At 38.3% G+C, this 13,239-nt stretch overlaps 1 protein-coding gene across 4 annotated transcripts in view; it reads right to left on the bottom strand.

The window, feature by feature from the left end:
• The window catches only part of ARHGEF28 (Rho guanine nucleotide exchange factor 28), a 3,217,901-nt gene that overhangs the window by 2,964,141 nt on the left and 240,521 nt on the right, over positions 1-13,239 (bottom strand). For all 4 annotated transcript variants that reach the window (XM_044063941.1, XM_044063943.1, XM_044063942.1 and 1 more), the window contains exon 2: positions 10,000-10,132. The gene's annotated coding sequence lies outside the window, so the exon portion shown is untranslated. The remainder of the gene's footprint in view (positions 1-9,999; positions 10,133-13,239) is intronic.

Genomic DNA, 13,239 nt, shown 5'->3' with positions numbered 1-13,239 from the left:
TGAATAAAAAGAAAAAATAGAAACAAAAGTCTTTCTTAGGTTTTGTAAAAACAAAGACAGCTGTAATGGAAATATTTACCTCCTTAATAGAACCTCTTTTCAGTGAGCCAGGCAAACCCAGTCCCAAACAAGAGTGCACAATTTAGATGTCAATATTAGTAGCAGGTATAGGAGAGCCAATATCTTCCATCTGAACCACAACAGTCATACAAAAATCTTCTCACTGCCTGCCAGTGGGCTAACTTTGAATAGTATTCATTTCAAGCAGTTCTGCAGTAACTTAGCAGTTTGTCACAGACAGATACTTCCTCTACGGCCACAAGCTAATGACATTACAGAATGTTTGTTTCATGGCCAGCACAAACAAGGTAGCAACTATTTCAAATACTGAAGGCATTTCCTAGAAAACAAAAAGTCTGCATTATGTTGAGGGAGTATAGAACTATGATCTGTCTGGCAAATGGAGTAACCAAAGCAAGTCTTATGTTTTTTTAATTCTTAGCAAGCTACATACAGTGTCCTGTTTCAAACAAACTGAATTAGTTACTGAAAACAAGAATGTCATTAGAAAGATTAAATTCAGACCTATGAAGATGCCAAAACAACAAAAGAAAGAGAGGCCATGATGCCCAGCTTGGATGCAGGACAGGCTGTACTACTGAAACAAGTAGGCCAGAGCAATCACTCACATCTCTAAGATTTCCAGTGCTCTATGGTTATAACATTTCTGGATCCCATGATCACCTTCACAAATGGCAAGTACCAATGAAAGTGCAACGATGTCTTTAGAAACCCGTTTAAACAACAGTAAGCACAGGGGCTTGACAAGTCTCACTAGATATGGTTATGAGTCGGTGTTTGAACCAGGCTTTGCCTGTGACCGCTCTGATACTTATAAGGAAATAATCAGACCTTAAGACAGAGTATATGTCAAAAGACTATGAGCAATGAAATTATATCATTTATTTTATATACAGATTTTCCACAGACTGAATAATAATGAAGTGAGACCACGTTCTGATATTTTTTATATAGTAATTAACATTTAAAAAAACGTTTATTTCATGTCTGCAGAGCCTCCACAACGTTCACGATTAGAAATGTTTCTACTGTTACTGTAGAAGACTGAGAAAATTTTTCTTAATGTTAAAATGTACGCATGTGAAGTCTTTGAGGTAAAACAAAAATGAAAAAACACTCCCAAAATGTTGTGTCTGAACTATATTAAGACTGATGGGATGGAAACTTTCTTTAAGGAAGGGAGGAAATGTGGTTAACTATTTTATTTAAATGTGTTAACCAGAGTAGAGCACTGATCCAAGACATCTATTTCAGAATCAGCCTGGGTGTGAAAAGACAAAAATGCAAATAAACATAATACAAAAAGCTTAATTTGTAAACATAAACATATTATAAATAGAAAGGTTTAGGAATCGAAACATTGCACAATACAAAAAGTAACATTTGTAACAGAGTAAACATACTCTAAGCATTTTCAGCTGTCCAGAACATTTTATTAAGCTGTGTGTGCCACTGAAGCATTTACTTAAGTAGGATGCTGAAAGAGAAACCTAAAGAAAATTAAGTATGAGTAACTCTTCCAGGAACTGCCAGCAGCTGTGCTGAGGTATTTTAAGGCAACTAGAATATGTGACCAACATGCTACTCCCTGTGAAATCTCAGCCCCGTTCACTTATTCTGACTTACAGTTCCTGACTGGCTCCCTACTGCAGGTGCAGGACAGGGTAGACTTATTAAAGACTTTTATTGAGACTAGTAGCCCTCAGTCCATTCAGAGCTAGGCAGATCAGACTGCAGTATGCTTTCAGTAAAACGCTAGCTGAATGCTGACTGGCTAGTGGCCTCATGCATGAGGATTCTATTATTAGTTGTAGGCACGAAATCTCACTGGAGTGTTCCGTACCCCCTTGAGCTCCAGCTGCTTCAATTCCAGTAACTTGCAGACAGGGACTTTAACGTCTGTTACCACAATGACCAACTGCTCGCACTAGAACATGAAAGTGAGTTTAGCTACACATCTGCTGCACCATCTGCTCATGTCCTAGGAGATGGGCGGAAGCAAGGGTTTGCCATGGAACAGGTATGTAGGGAAGGGGAGTGGGGGAGTGTTACATTTAAGGAGGAAGGTGGGGAGTGTACTGCAGACGTTAGGGTTAGGGAGTGGGACAGGGATTTTAGATTTCGGGAGTGAAAGGGACTTTAGGGTTAGGAAGACATGGAGATTTTAGGTTTGGGTATCAAAAGGGACTTCAGAGTTAGGGAGGGGGTTGGGATTTTGTTTTTTTATGGAGCAATCGTGAAAAGGAGGGGAATGGACTTTAGGGTTAGGGAGCTATCCAGATTGAGAAAGGGACGGGAACTTTAGGCTTAGACAGAAATTGGGACAATAGGGCTAGGAAGGAGATTTTAGGTTTAGGAAGGGATGAGGGACATTAGGGTTAAGCATTGGGTAGGAGTTTTTAGGTTTAAGATCACGGTTCTGGTAGGGATCATTAGCTTTACAGGGAACGAGTTTCTGTGAGTTGCAGCACTTGCAGAAAAGGGTGAGGGGCAGTGAGGACATGTGTCTTGAGTACACATAGTAGACCTTTCTCACTGTTATGCAATATTATACCTGTGGGAATTTTCCATTGATATGAAGAAACTTTCTCTGATCTAATTTTCAATACAGTAACATTAAATTACAAGAAAGAAAGTTGCCTGCTGCATTCATACCATGAGACTGTCTTGCCAGATGTAAAACCACACTGACTAATTGTGTTTCATGTAATCTTTATAGGAAATAGTTGTTAGAGGCACAAAATCTGGTAGAAATTAAACACAAACAAAACAGCTAACTAGCTAGATAGACATAGACATAGATATAGATATAGATATAGAAATAGATATAGATATAGATATAGATATATATATATAAACACAGATACATATATAGATCTAGAAATATATAGTGATGGCCACAAGAACATAGTTTACCGATAACCCTGAATAAAACATTTCTAGCCAGAAGGATTTCAATAATCTTCAAAAAAAAAAAAAACTTTTAGACATTTTCAACAGATGTTAACAGATTTTATTACATAGTAAAGCTAGGTTTACTTTTTCTTGAATTGTTGTGTCCAAATGTTTTTGATCAAAGAAATTAATTTACAGTATTTGTTGGGATAATCTTTTAAATGTGTACAGTTTTGTGGTCCACTTGGTAATAGCATTTTCTCACTGGCCAATGTGCTTTGCATTTTACTTAAACAGGATAGCGGCTCTTGCCCATATTTGGAAACCTGACAGCAAATGTACCAAATCCCAAGTTTCTTTTTATTTGAATACAAAAAGTTAAGGGTAATACATCTCTGTGGAGATCTATACTGATAACTCAGGCTGAGATATCAGCATGTCAAAATGCACAGTTCAAAATCAAATGTACTAAGGAGCTTAAGAGCCAAGTTCAGTACAATAGCACAGTGCAAGTTAAACGTAGGGCACAGGTTAAGTTTGCATGAGTAAGCAACATAAATGGTCAAAAAGTCAAAATGTATTTAAGTCAACAAATTAGTCTGATATTAGGGTCTTCTTAAGGCTAAAGTAGGGCGCTTGTAAAGTACTGCAGTGGTGGACAGCTGTGTGACTGAAGCCACACACTAGGAACTACTTGCAGTCCCAGAGTAGTTGTGCAAGCAACAGTGACCTGTTAATGTAAAAAGAACCCAAGTTATGTACAGCCAGAAAAACCAGCACCAATGTATTATGAAGTATACTTAACCAAATAAGTAGTCAGTGTAGCCCCTATAGTACAGAAGAATTATGGTAAGTGCCAGTTCGTAACCATGCCGCAGTACTCTGCGCCATCTGCATTTGATCAGTTGCAGTTTCAGGAAACCCAAGGTAAAGGGGAGTACAAAGTCCATGGTTTAATTCCCCCTGCCTGTATTTGCCTACTGCAAACAAACTCTTAACAAGACACTAAACCAGACAGTGCTCCAGGGTTGCTCCTAAAAAGAGATACTTGTGTCCAGTGACATTATAAAGAAGGGACACTATACTAGCCGAGTTATAGACAGAACAAGGCATGAACCACCAATGAAATGTACCCAAGATGCATCTGGTTCTTACTCAGAGATGGAATGTCAGTCGCTGTCCTGTCACCTTGTTACCAAACAAAGAAAGTGTCAACCGAGCTTTGAAAATAAGACAAAGAGTTCCCACATTAAATATAAAGTCCAGCCTGTCTCCACCATCTGTTCCCTAATTAGCAACAAAATCCAGCAAATCACCACCATGTGTAACACACAGCAACAAAGTTGCAGCTGAATAATCCCAAGATGTAACACAAACAGACAATGTCTCAGCCTTAAAATGTTGAGTTTTAGCCAGTTACAAGGTAATCAGTGATGAATAACATCCCAAATATATGCAAAATAAATCTGTAATCACCATATTCTCCCAAGAACATAGAGAGAGGTAGCCTATAATTGCTTGACCACCCATGCTCAAACCTACAGCTTAGGCCACAGGTTCTTGGTCTCTTTCAGAGAAAGCCTCTCTCAAACAAAAGTAAAGCCCTTCAGCCTCCAATAAGTATAAAAAAAATACACAAAGCCTCCCCATAGAGAAAAGCATATTCCGCAATTCACAGAAACAGATGGACCCACTTTCCAAACAAATATACCTTTAAAATATTAAAGATTTGACTTAACGTGGTATCACTGTACTATTGATTTGTAATCAAATACACATATTCATGGACTATTATCTTTCTGCAATTAGCCTGATCCTACATAAAATTAACAAAGAACAATTAATTGTGTCAGTATACAGCATTTTCAAGCCTGATGCAACCTTCTGTGAAGCAGGCCAGGGACGGCTGTCCTCATCATTTGAGAAGAGCTGGCTTAAACAATGATACAAGACCTGCATAAGGTAGTATTACTGGCATATTAGTTGACTGTCAGGTCACCACACTATGAGGACACTCTAATGTATTGAGCATGCAGAACAGAAAAGGACACAGAATTTATTGTTACGGTGTGCCCTTATGGGACAAGAACTCAAAGGAATACTCAAACATCCATTTTACTTTACATTTTCTGCTGTTCAAGTAACTTAAGAGGGAGGTAGGTAACAGGTGAGAAGCATCTGCAGAGAATGGACAAATTACACAGACACTTATTCTCCCTTTGTTGGAAAAATATGTGTATGGTTATGTATTTACTAGAGGTAACAGCAGTGCAGGAATCAGAATTTGGATTTAACAAAGTCTGTGACACATGGGAGAACTGGACTGGGGTAGCAGTAACTCTCATCTGTACAGGTATTCAGTAGACGATGGATCATATTCGGACATTTTTATAAGCTCATATGATGTGAAAATGGGTCAACATTATTCACCTAAAACTACACAAAATAAAAATTGCATTAGTAAATAAGGATCAGAAAGCACCTATTCACATTATTACTTTTAAAGAGAATACATCCCTTTTTCAATTATTTAATTGTATTACTCTGTAGTCCTGAATATTAACTGATTTGAATTTTAGTACAAACTCAGATAAATTTAATAAACAAACAGTGATGATTACTGAAGAGTTGCATACTACAATGTCAGCTGATGATGCTCTGGAAATGTTAAACAACAGTGCAATCCCCTATAAGAAGCTGGTCTATAACCCCTTACCTAAATACACTAAATTCACAGCAACACCTCTGCAGGAAAACAGTAACACCCTGTAAATGTGAAAAAGACTCATGTACTGTGATGCTGCAGTACAACAAGTTACTGTAAAAGTATTTTGGGTCTGTTCCTAGTGGGGAGTTGGGATCCAGGAGATTACATTTCAATAGAGAGCTTTCACTGAATGGTATGATTTCCCTCCAATAGAACCCCACATGGGATACTGAAACAGAATGACAGAATAAGTGGATGTTTGTGACAATTTCTAAGGGATTTTAAATGAAGGAGCTACATGTTTTGTATTGCCTGACGAGTTAAAATTTACTGACCATCATAGCACCATAAGAGACCAGTGTATAGTCTTGACATACAAGAATGACAAGAATGACTAAATTAACTTTAAATGATAACCAAAATACTTCAGAAGCAGCAGTCTTCAGTAACCACCAAGTTGAACAAGATTTTTTTTTCTACAGTCTATTTATGTGCACCAATTAATTAAAATCGTTTGCAATCTACATGACTTTGGGCATGTGAAAAAAAGAGAAGTAAGCCACAAGGCAGGATTGTGCATGCACCACAGTTCCAGTTACACAATTCTCTCAAATTAAGACACAACGCATGGTTGTGAATGTACCACAGTTCCAGTTGCACAGTTCCCTCAGACTAAGCCACAAGGTAGGATTGTGAATGCACTATAATTCTCTCAGATGAAAAACTCAAACAGCTAAGGTTTCAGGAGATCGGATTTCTCAGGCTCTTCATTTAAAGTATCATTGTATTCAAACAACCTGATTTCTGTTGCTGGAATTAATATGGTGGGAGACTAGTGACTTGTTTTGGGTCTTGGAGATTTAAGTAGATTACAAGTGAGTTCCTCCGCTATATTGGTCTATATATTTGTTCCTTAGCATTGATAGTGAATGTTTTGGGTGTAATGCTGACAACCTGGTTGGCATTTTTCATGTGTGTACAGGACAGTTTTGCCTCCAATGACATTGTGTATCTACATCTCTCACACATTGTGTCTCTGTATTCTAAAATTAAATCGTTGTCAGTGAATATGAGGTAGTTACAACACTGCCTCAGGACGCCTATATCCACCAGGCCAAAAGGACAGAGGACAGGGAAGCACCTATCCATTATAACAGGTCCTTAGTACACTGGAAGGAGTAGGAGAGTCACTCAAAGATCTAAGTGAGAGTGTTTAGTAGTATACTATTAAATGACCCGCTGTGGTGCTGCCATCTGCTCAAACTGAGCTATGAACAGTGGGATACTATGGAAAATGTTTCCTATAGAGGATTTTAAACTGGAGAGGTTTGCTTGATATACAAGGTACTGGTAACTGCTTGTATACCAGCAGGATGAAAGACTTTTACACAGTTAAGCCCTCAGAACAATCAGATAAACACACAATAAGCCCTCTATCAGCAGTTCCCAACTCAAATGGGTAGAATCAGCCCTTTGCTTCCACCAGACTGTAGAAAAGAATGTTTTAACGTAAAACAGACTGGTTTTGAGCTCAAGTGCAGTAGCAGATGCAAATGCAGGAGAACTTCTACAGACACAGAAAAACTTTGCAAAATGTCAAAATATTTTTTTTCAAACTCAGGACAACTTTGGCAAACTCAGAACAACTTTACCAATGTCAGAGGAGGTTAGCAAATATCAGAATACTGTTAAAACATCTAAAAGAAGTACAGTAAAAAAAAACAGATGGCATTTCTTTAACAAGTGCAGAAAGAAAAACAGTGATAAATTCAACAACATCAATAAATGCAGCACAGAACTGTAAAAAATTTATATATTCATAATTTTAGAAAATCATGACATCCTTAAAACTCTCAGCAGAAATCCTCCAAACAGAGCATCACCATTGTCATGTAAGATAGTAGATTGCACACTGCAAGTCATCTATTTCCACTAAGTCCACAACTACAAACAGTAATGACTTAGTAAATGGTGGCTCTTATCAAGCATACTGAGTCCATGCTTTCAAGATTGGACAAATATAAAGTTACAGCTAACTGTTTCTCTGCCACTGGGATATGTGATGTTATAAGGGTTTTCATAGTCGCTCACACCATTCAAATATAATTAAAATCTTGTGGTAGCTCATGCAATGTGAATTACTTGAGGCACTCAACAATGAGGGAGATACTGATACCCACCATGTCTTCTGTAAGCACATGTTAAATGCAGGCAAGACTCTGGTGCTGAGTGAAATTCTACCTTCACCTAGAATGATGCCTGAATACACAGAAAAAATAAATGGCTTTAGCAACAGACCAGTTAGTCTGTTTCGTTCTAGGGAATCCAGTACACATCAGCTTGGAAAGAAAAATGGTAGACAGTCAAATTTGTTTTACTAAGGATGGCCACTTATTCCATGTACTGGCTAAAGCTTTGCAGGCCCATAATGCCTTTTTATACAAAGTCTAGTTGTTGGACATCCCAACATAACAGACAAAATTACAGCAAATTCAAACTCGAGCTCAGATGACAACAAGGTATCTCTTTTCAATGACAGAAGTCTTAATAACAAACTGATGGATTTTGAGGTTACCCTGCAAGTTGAACACATCATTGTCTATGTTGTAACTGTAACTTGATTTCATTGTTGAGACAGCACTCTGTCCACATCTGGGTTGGGTGCTTAATATGTATTCAGACCTGAGGAAAACTGCAATGGTGTTTTCATACTTCTCAGAGACCACATCACATCAAGACAGATTCCTAGAGACCCACAAACTTTACTCACATTTAGCTGCAAATTACTTTGAACAAAACAAGTTATCAACTTCCTGTTAAAGAACACCTTCCCTGTCCTCATGAAAGCTTCTTAAATGGAGTCAGTGAACCACCCATAATCAAAAATACCATTATGATGGACAATGTCAGCTACCTAGCTAACTATCAATCAAGTGAGACACCTATTCTTCAGATGTGAGGAATGTACAGTGATTCCTTAGATGTAATAAACAGAAGTTCCCAAAAACAAATAGTAAACAAGGCAACTAGACAAATCAAAGATCACTATGTAGTGGCTTATCTCATGGCTCAGTGCTGTGACCCCTTCATTTTTGTAATATACTTCACTGACATCCAAACTGTATGACTAAGTTTGACAACTGCAAGCAGGGCTTTCTTGTCAAAGGAAACTTGTGACACCAAATCATTACAGGAAAAACTAACCATCACTAACAACTGGTATGTAGAAAATATGTTAAAATCAAATTCACAGTGCAGTATTCACATTTGATAAACAATTCTCTCTAACACCCAGTTATAGCCAGTACCCCATACCAAACTGAGAAATTAATCGGGGATCTTACTACCTAGGTCTATAATGCCCTCTCTTTTGACCTGCATTTAGCAGAAAATCCTTCTATTTAGCACAGTTAATATTTAAAGGCATATTATCCAGCTCAAAAATAAGTTCATCCCAATGTACATAGTTCCAATTATACCAATTATAGAGTGCACTCTCCATTCTGACATGTATCTATCCATACATGTCCAATAACTAGAAAGGCCCCAGTGGATCCTAATAAAAAGATTACTGGGCTAAAGGCCCTGAGTCAACAGGAAAGGCTTGAAAGCCTATCCCTATAATGAGTCTCTTACAGGCTCTTACATGGAGACCTACGTGTTTTTGTCTAAGATATTAGGGGCCCATTCCTTCATGATATTTTGCATCTCTGCAAGATAATCAGCTTCACAAATACCACCGCTAAGACTTAAATCTCCGCCAGCATATAAATAAAACACACTGGAGGAATAAATTACCCCTGCATGTTAAGCTAAGTGATGCCCTTGCACTCCTCATAAGAAATCCTGATGACTGGATGATCATTTTCAAATTCACCCCTAGACAAACCTATTCTACCCTTCTAAACATTGGGAGGTACAGAATGAGGGTGGCACTGGCAAAGAACAAATACTCTCTGGACTCACTTGCCTTGCAGTTCCTATGATTCTAGATTCTATCTCTGTGTGGGATCAAATATAGCCACAAAACACTGGGACAAAGCTCATATCAAAACGAGAAGCCCAAACAATTGCACTGCTCATTTCATAGAAAAAGGAGTTTTTAAGGGCCACCTGAAGGCAAAAAGTCTCATTGTTAAGTCACATTCAAATCCGATTACTAATCCTTTAAAATCCACACTTGCGCACATAGTTAAATTCTACATTCTAATTTTATGAGCTAACATCTGCCTAAGGAAATAGATTTTGAGATATGTGCCTGCCTGTATGTGCTAAACATGGAAATAACATAAATAAATCTGATCTCACCATCTTACCTTTTTGCCAGTGGTTGAAGACACTTCTGTAAACGTAGCATTCAGCTTCACTTAATGGCCATCAGTTACTGATGCTCTGTTTGTTATAATGTTCCTGAGCTTCTGATATTCATTTAATTGTGTGACTCTCGTACTGAAAGAAAATAATAAAACAAATAAAAATATGTTTATATATTCAGATTTATAGTAAGCCATGCTATTCATAAAAGCAGCTCTATTTGAAAAGGAAAATGCTCTGACCATCACAGAATGTCACATATACTAACAAGGAAAGGGGAAGTGACACCAGTGGCTGGGAAGAAGCTGTGCAGCCATTCCCTTGGACTTTTAAACAACAGCTCAATGCATATCAGAGAATAGTGTCAGTGTACCACACTATAAAGGCCATTGCAAGACACCTACCTGTTATATCAGTGAAATACATAGCCATGGTGTAGGTACACCCTCTATTTATAACTGCTATAAGTGAGACAGCCTTTCCTAGACAGAAACCTGCTATCAGGAACTACCTACCTACTTGCATCAAAAATCTAGAAACAATTAAAAGCTTCAAAGATGCACTCTACCTACACCTGCCACAATGACAATGTTAGGTAACTTACCAGCCCATATCATGAATAATAAAATACATTTAAGAAACTTTTTTCACTCAATGTAGTATATTATCCACATATATTTCACAAGAGTATACAGGAGTTTATGTACTGCATGTATGACTGCACTGTATTTTATGCATATCTTAGCTTGCATTTTAAATATACTTTCTCTTTTACTCTCAATGCGCTCTAGATCTTTTAATCTTAGCCTATCTGCATTGAATCTCACCATTTTGTTCTGAATTTTGCTTATGTACTCATTCTGTATATAATATTATTGATTAGAAAGACTGTGATGTATTTTCTGCTCTCTGAACTTGGGTTGTGGTTGAAAAGGGTCAAAAGACCAGTCCACGTACCCAGTGAGCAAACTGTACGAATAAATAAATAATAAATAACTTGTATTAACTTCACACAGCTATGTACATGTTGTGATAAGTAGCTGGTGAGCCCTCTGCACTGGACACTGTGAAAACTATGCATGCATGGGTAGTACAACTTATGAGTGTTCCTTATTTTTATTTATTTATTTGACATTTGTTTACCAGGAAAGTCCGACTGAGTACGAGCCCATTTTCAGTGAAGACCCAGGGAGAAAAGCTCCAAAGTACAATTTAAACCGATTTACAAATCAACACGGGTTACAAAAACAAAGACAATCACTCAGGAGTACAATTTGTGGATACAATAAAAGAAGAAAATACGCAAATATAAAGCAAGAAATAAAGCTGAACATACTGTACGTTATATAGAAGACAGTTCGTAACATGTATGCTACATAATAATGCATGAAAAATATATTACAGAATAAATAATAAGTTGTAAAAACTATATACACTTTTTGACAAGACACTTGGTAGTAAATTTCAGTCAATTTCTGGGCTAGAGAAAGGTTAGTGTAAGAGTAGAGAGAAGTAACTTTAGAAGGTTAAGGAAATATAGAAACATGATGTTAGAAAGTAGGTAATGCAGGAAGGGAAGTAGGATGGATCTCAAGAAAAAGTCTATTAAGACTGGGGAGAAGGGAATGAAAAGGACTACTAAGATGGCATGGAGCATGGGCAGATCCCATTATTGGTTAGATGCTCTTTCAGCCTAGACTTGCAGAAATAGTAGTGGGGTGTAGGCCCGATTGATTGTGGAATGCTATTCCATGATTTGTAAACACAGTGAGAGTACAGATTAACACTGATAAATCTTTCAGATTTGTAAATCGATAGTAGATACTTGTAAGAAGAGCGTAGGTCATGAGATGGATACAGTGTTGAAGTAATGAGGATGTTGTTTGTGAAAAAGAAGAGATGTACAGTATTTTGTATGTTAGTGTTGGTTGATTGAAGGTGAGAAGGTGGGATAGTTCAAGCCAGTTTAGGGACTTAACAGCACAGCAATGGTGAGAGTAGTGGGTCTGTCCTGTGGCAAATTTAGCTATTTTATTGTAACATTGGCCAAGTTTTGCTTTGAGGGAAGAGTTAAAATTGGTTAGAATAGGTGAAGCATATATAGAAGGAAGGGTAAAAGATAGGTGGTGGCAAGGGTTACTTTTGTGAAGTTGGTTCATAGCTTCATAGGTTCATAGGTGTGTACTAGGCTAATGGCCCTGGAGCCTTTACAAACCTAGCCCATAGGATTACCCTGACATCGTGCCACCCGACCTTAGTTCCCAGTGCCTCTGTCAAGAAGAGCCACTGGAGTGATCCCCGGGGTGAATTTTCTACTTCCCATCCACTCATCAAGGTTTCCCTTAAAGAGGGCCAGTGAGGTGCTCTGTTTGACATGTATGGGAAGTTTATTCCATAGCAAGGGCAGTCTCTGGGTTATGAACCTGTCCCTCCAGCATGTTCTGTTGACTGTGGTAATGAGGTTGAGGTCACTGGAGTGTGTGGCGCAGAGGGATTGGGATTTCTTTAGATGTAGCATTTCTGACAGAGCTGGATCAGACATGGCTTTGTATGTCAAGCAGAGATCGCCTCTAAGTAGACGATATGAGACAGAGAATAGTTGGATTTTTTTTTAGTCTGTCCATACAGGACAAGTGTTTAAGGCCTAGGATCCTCTTTGCGAGGTACTTTTGTGGTCTCTCTAGTTGTTGCAGGTGTCTAATGAGGTACATGCCAAATGGGGCATTGTACTCGGTGATTGCCCTAATGAGGGAGAAGTAGAGGGAGACAATGACCTCTTTCTTCTGGATGCAAAACCCTTAGTAATGAGATGTGTCACATAGAAGGACTTTCTAACCACAGTGGCAATGTGGTGGCCAAAAGAGAGGTTGCTGTCAACCTGTGTTACCAGATCTCTTATAACACCTTCTGTGTTCAGTGGACTACCATCGATGTGGTAATTCATGGGAACCGGGTTTTTCCCAAAGGGGATGACGACATTTTTTGGAACTTCAGCTTAAGGCCATGGTTCTGACACCAGTCGTTGGTCTCAGTGAGGGCCTTTCTGTAGGATGTCAACATAACTTGGGGAGTTAATAATAGCTCCCAACTTGCAATCGTCTGCAAACTTTGTCAGACAGAGACCCTTTGTGTTGGCCTGGACTTCAGAGAAGTAGATACCAAACAGGAGAGGACCCAGGACTGAACCCTGTGGGACTCCACTCATGACTGGTCGGCAGTCTGACTTGGAGTCTGCTACTTTC

Source organism: Protopterus annectens, chromosome 2.part2 (genome assembly GCF_019279795.1).
Source record: "Protopterus annectens isolate FY-2018-M chromosome 2.part2, PAN1.0, whole genome shotgun sequence".
In the NCBI taxonomy this organism is placed as follows: Eukaryota; Metazoa; Chordata; order Ceratodontiformes; family Protopteridae; genus Protopterus; species Protopterus annectens.
This window is presented reverse-complemented; position numbering and strand designations above follow the sequence as displayed.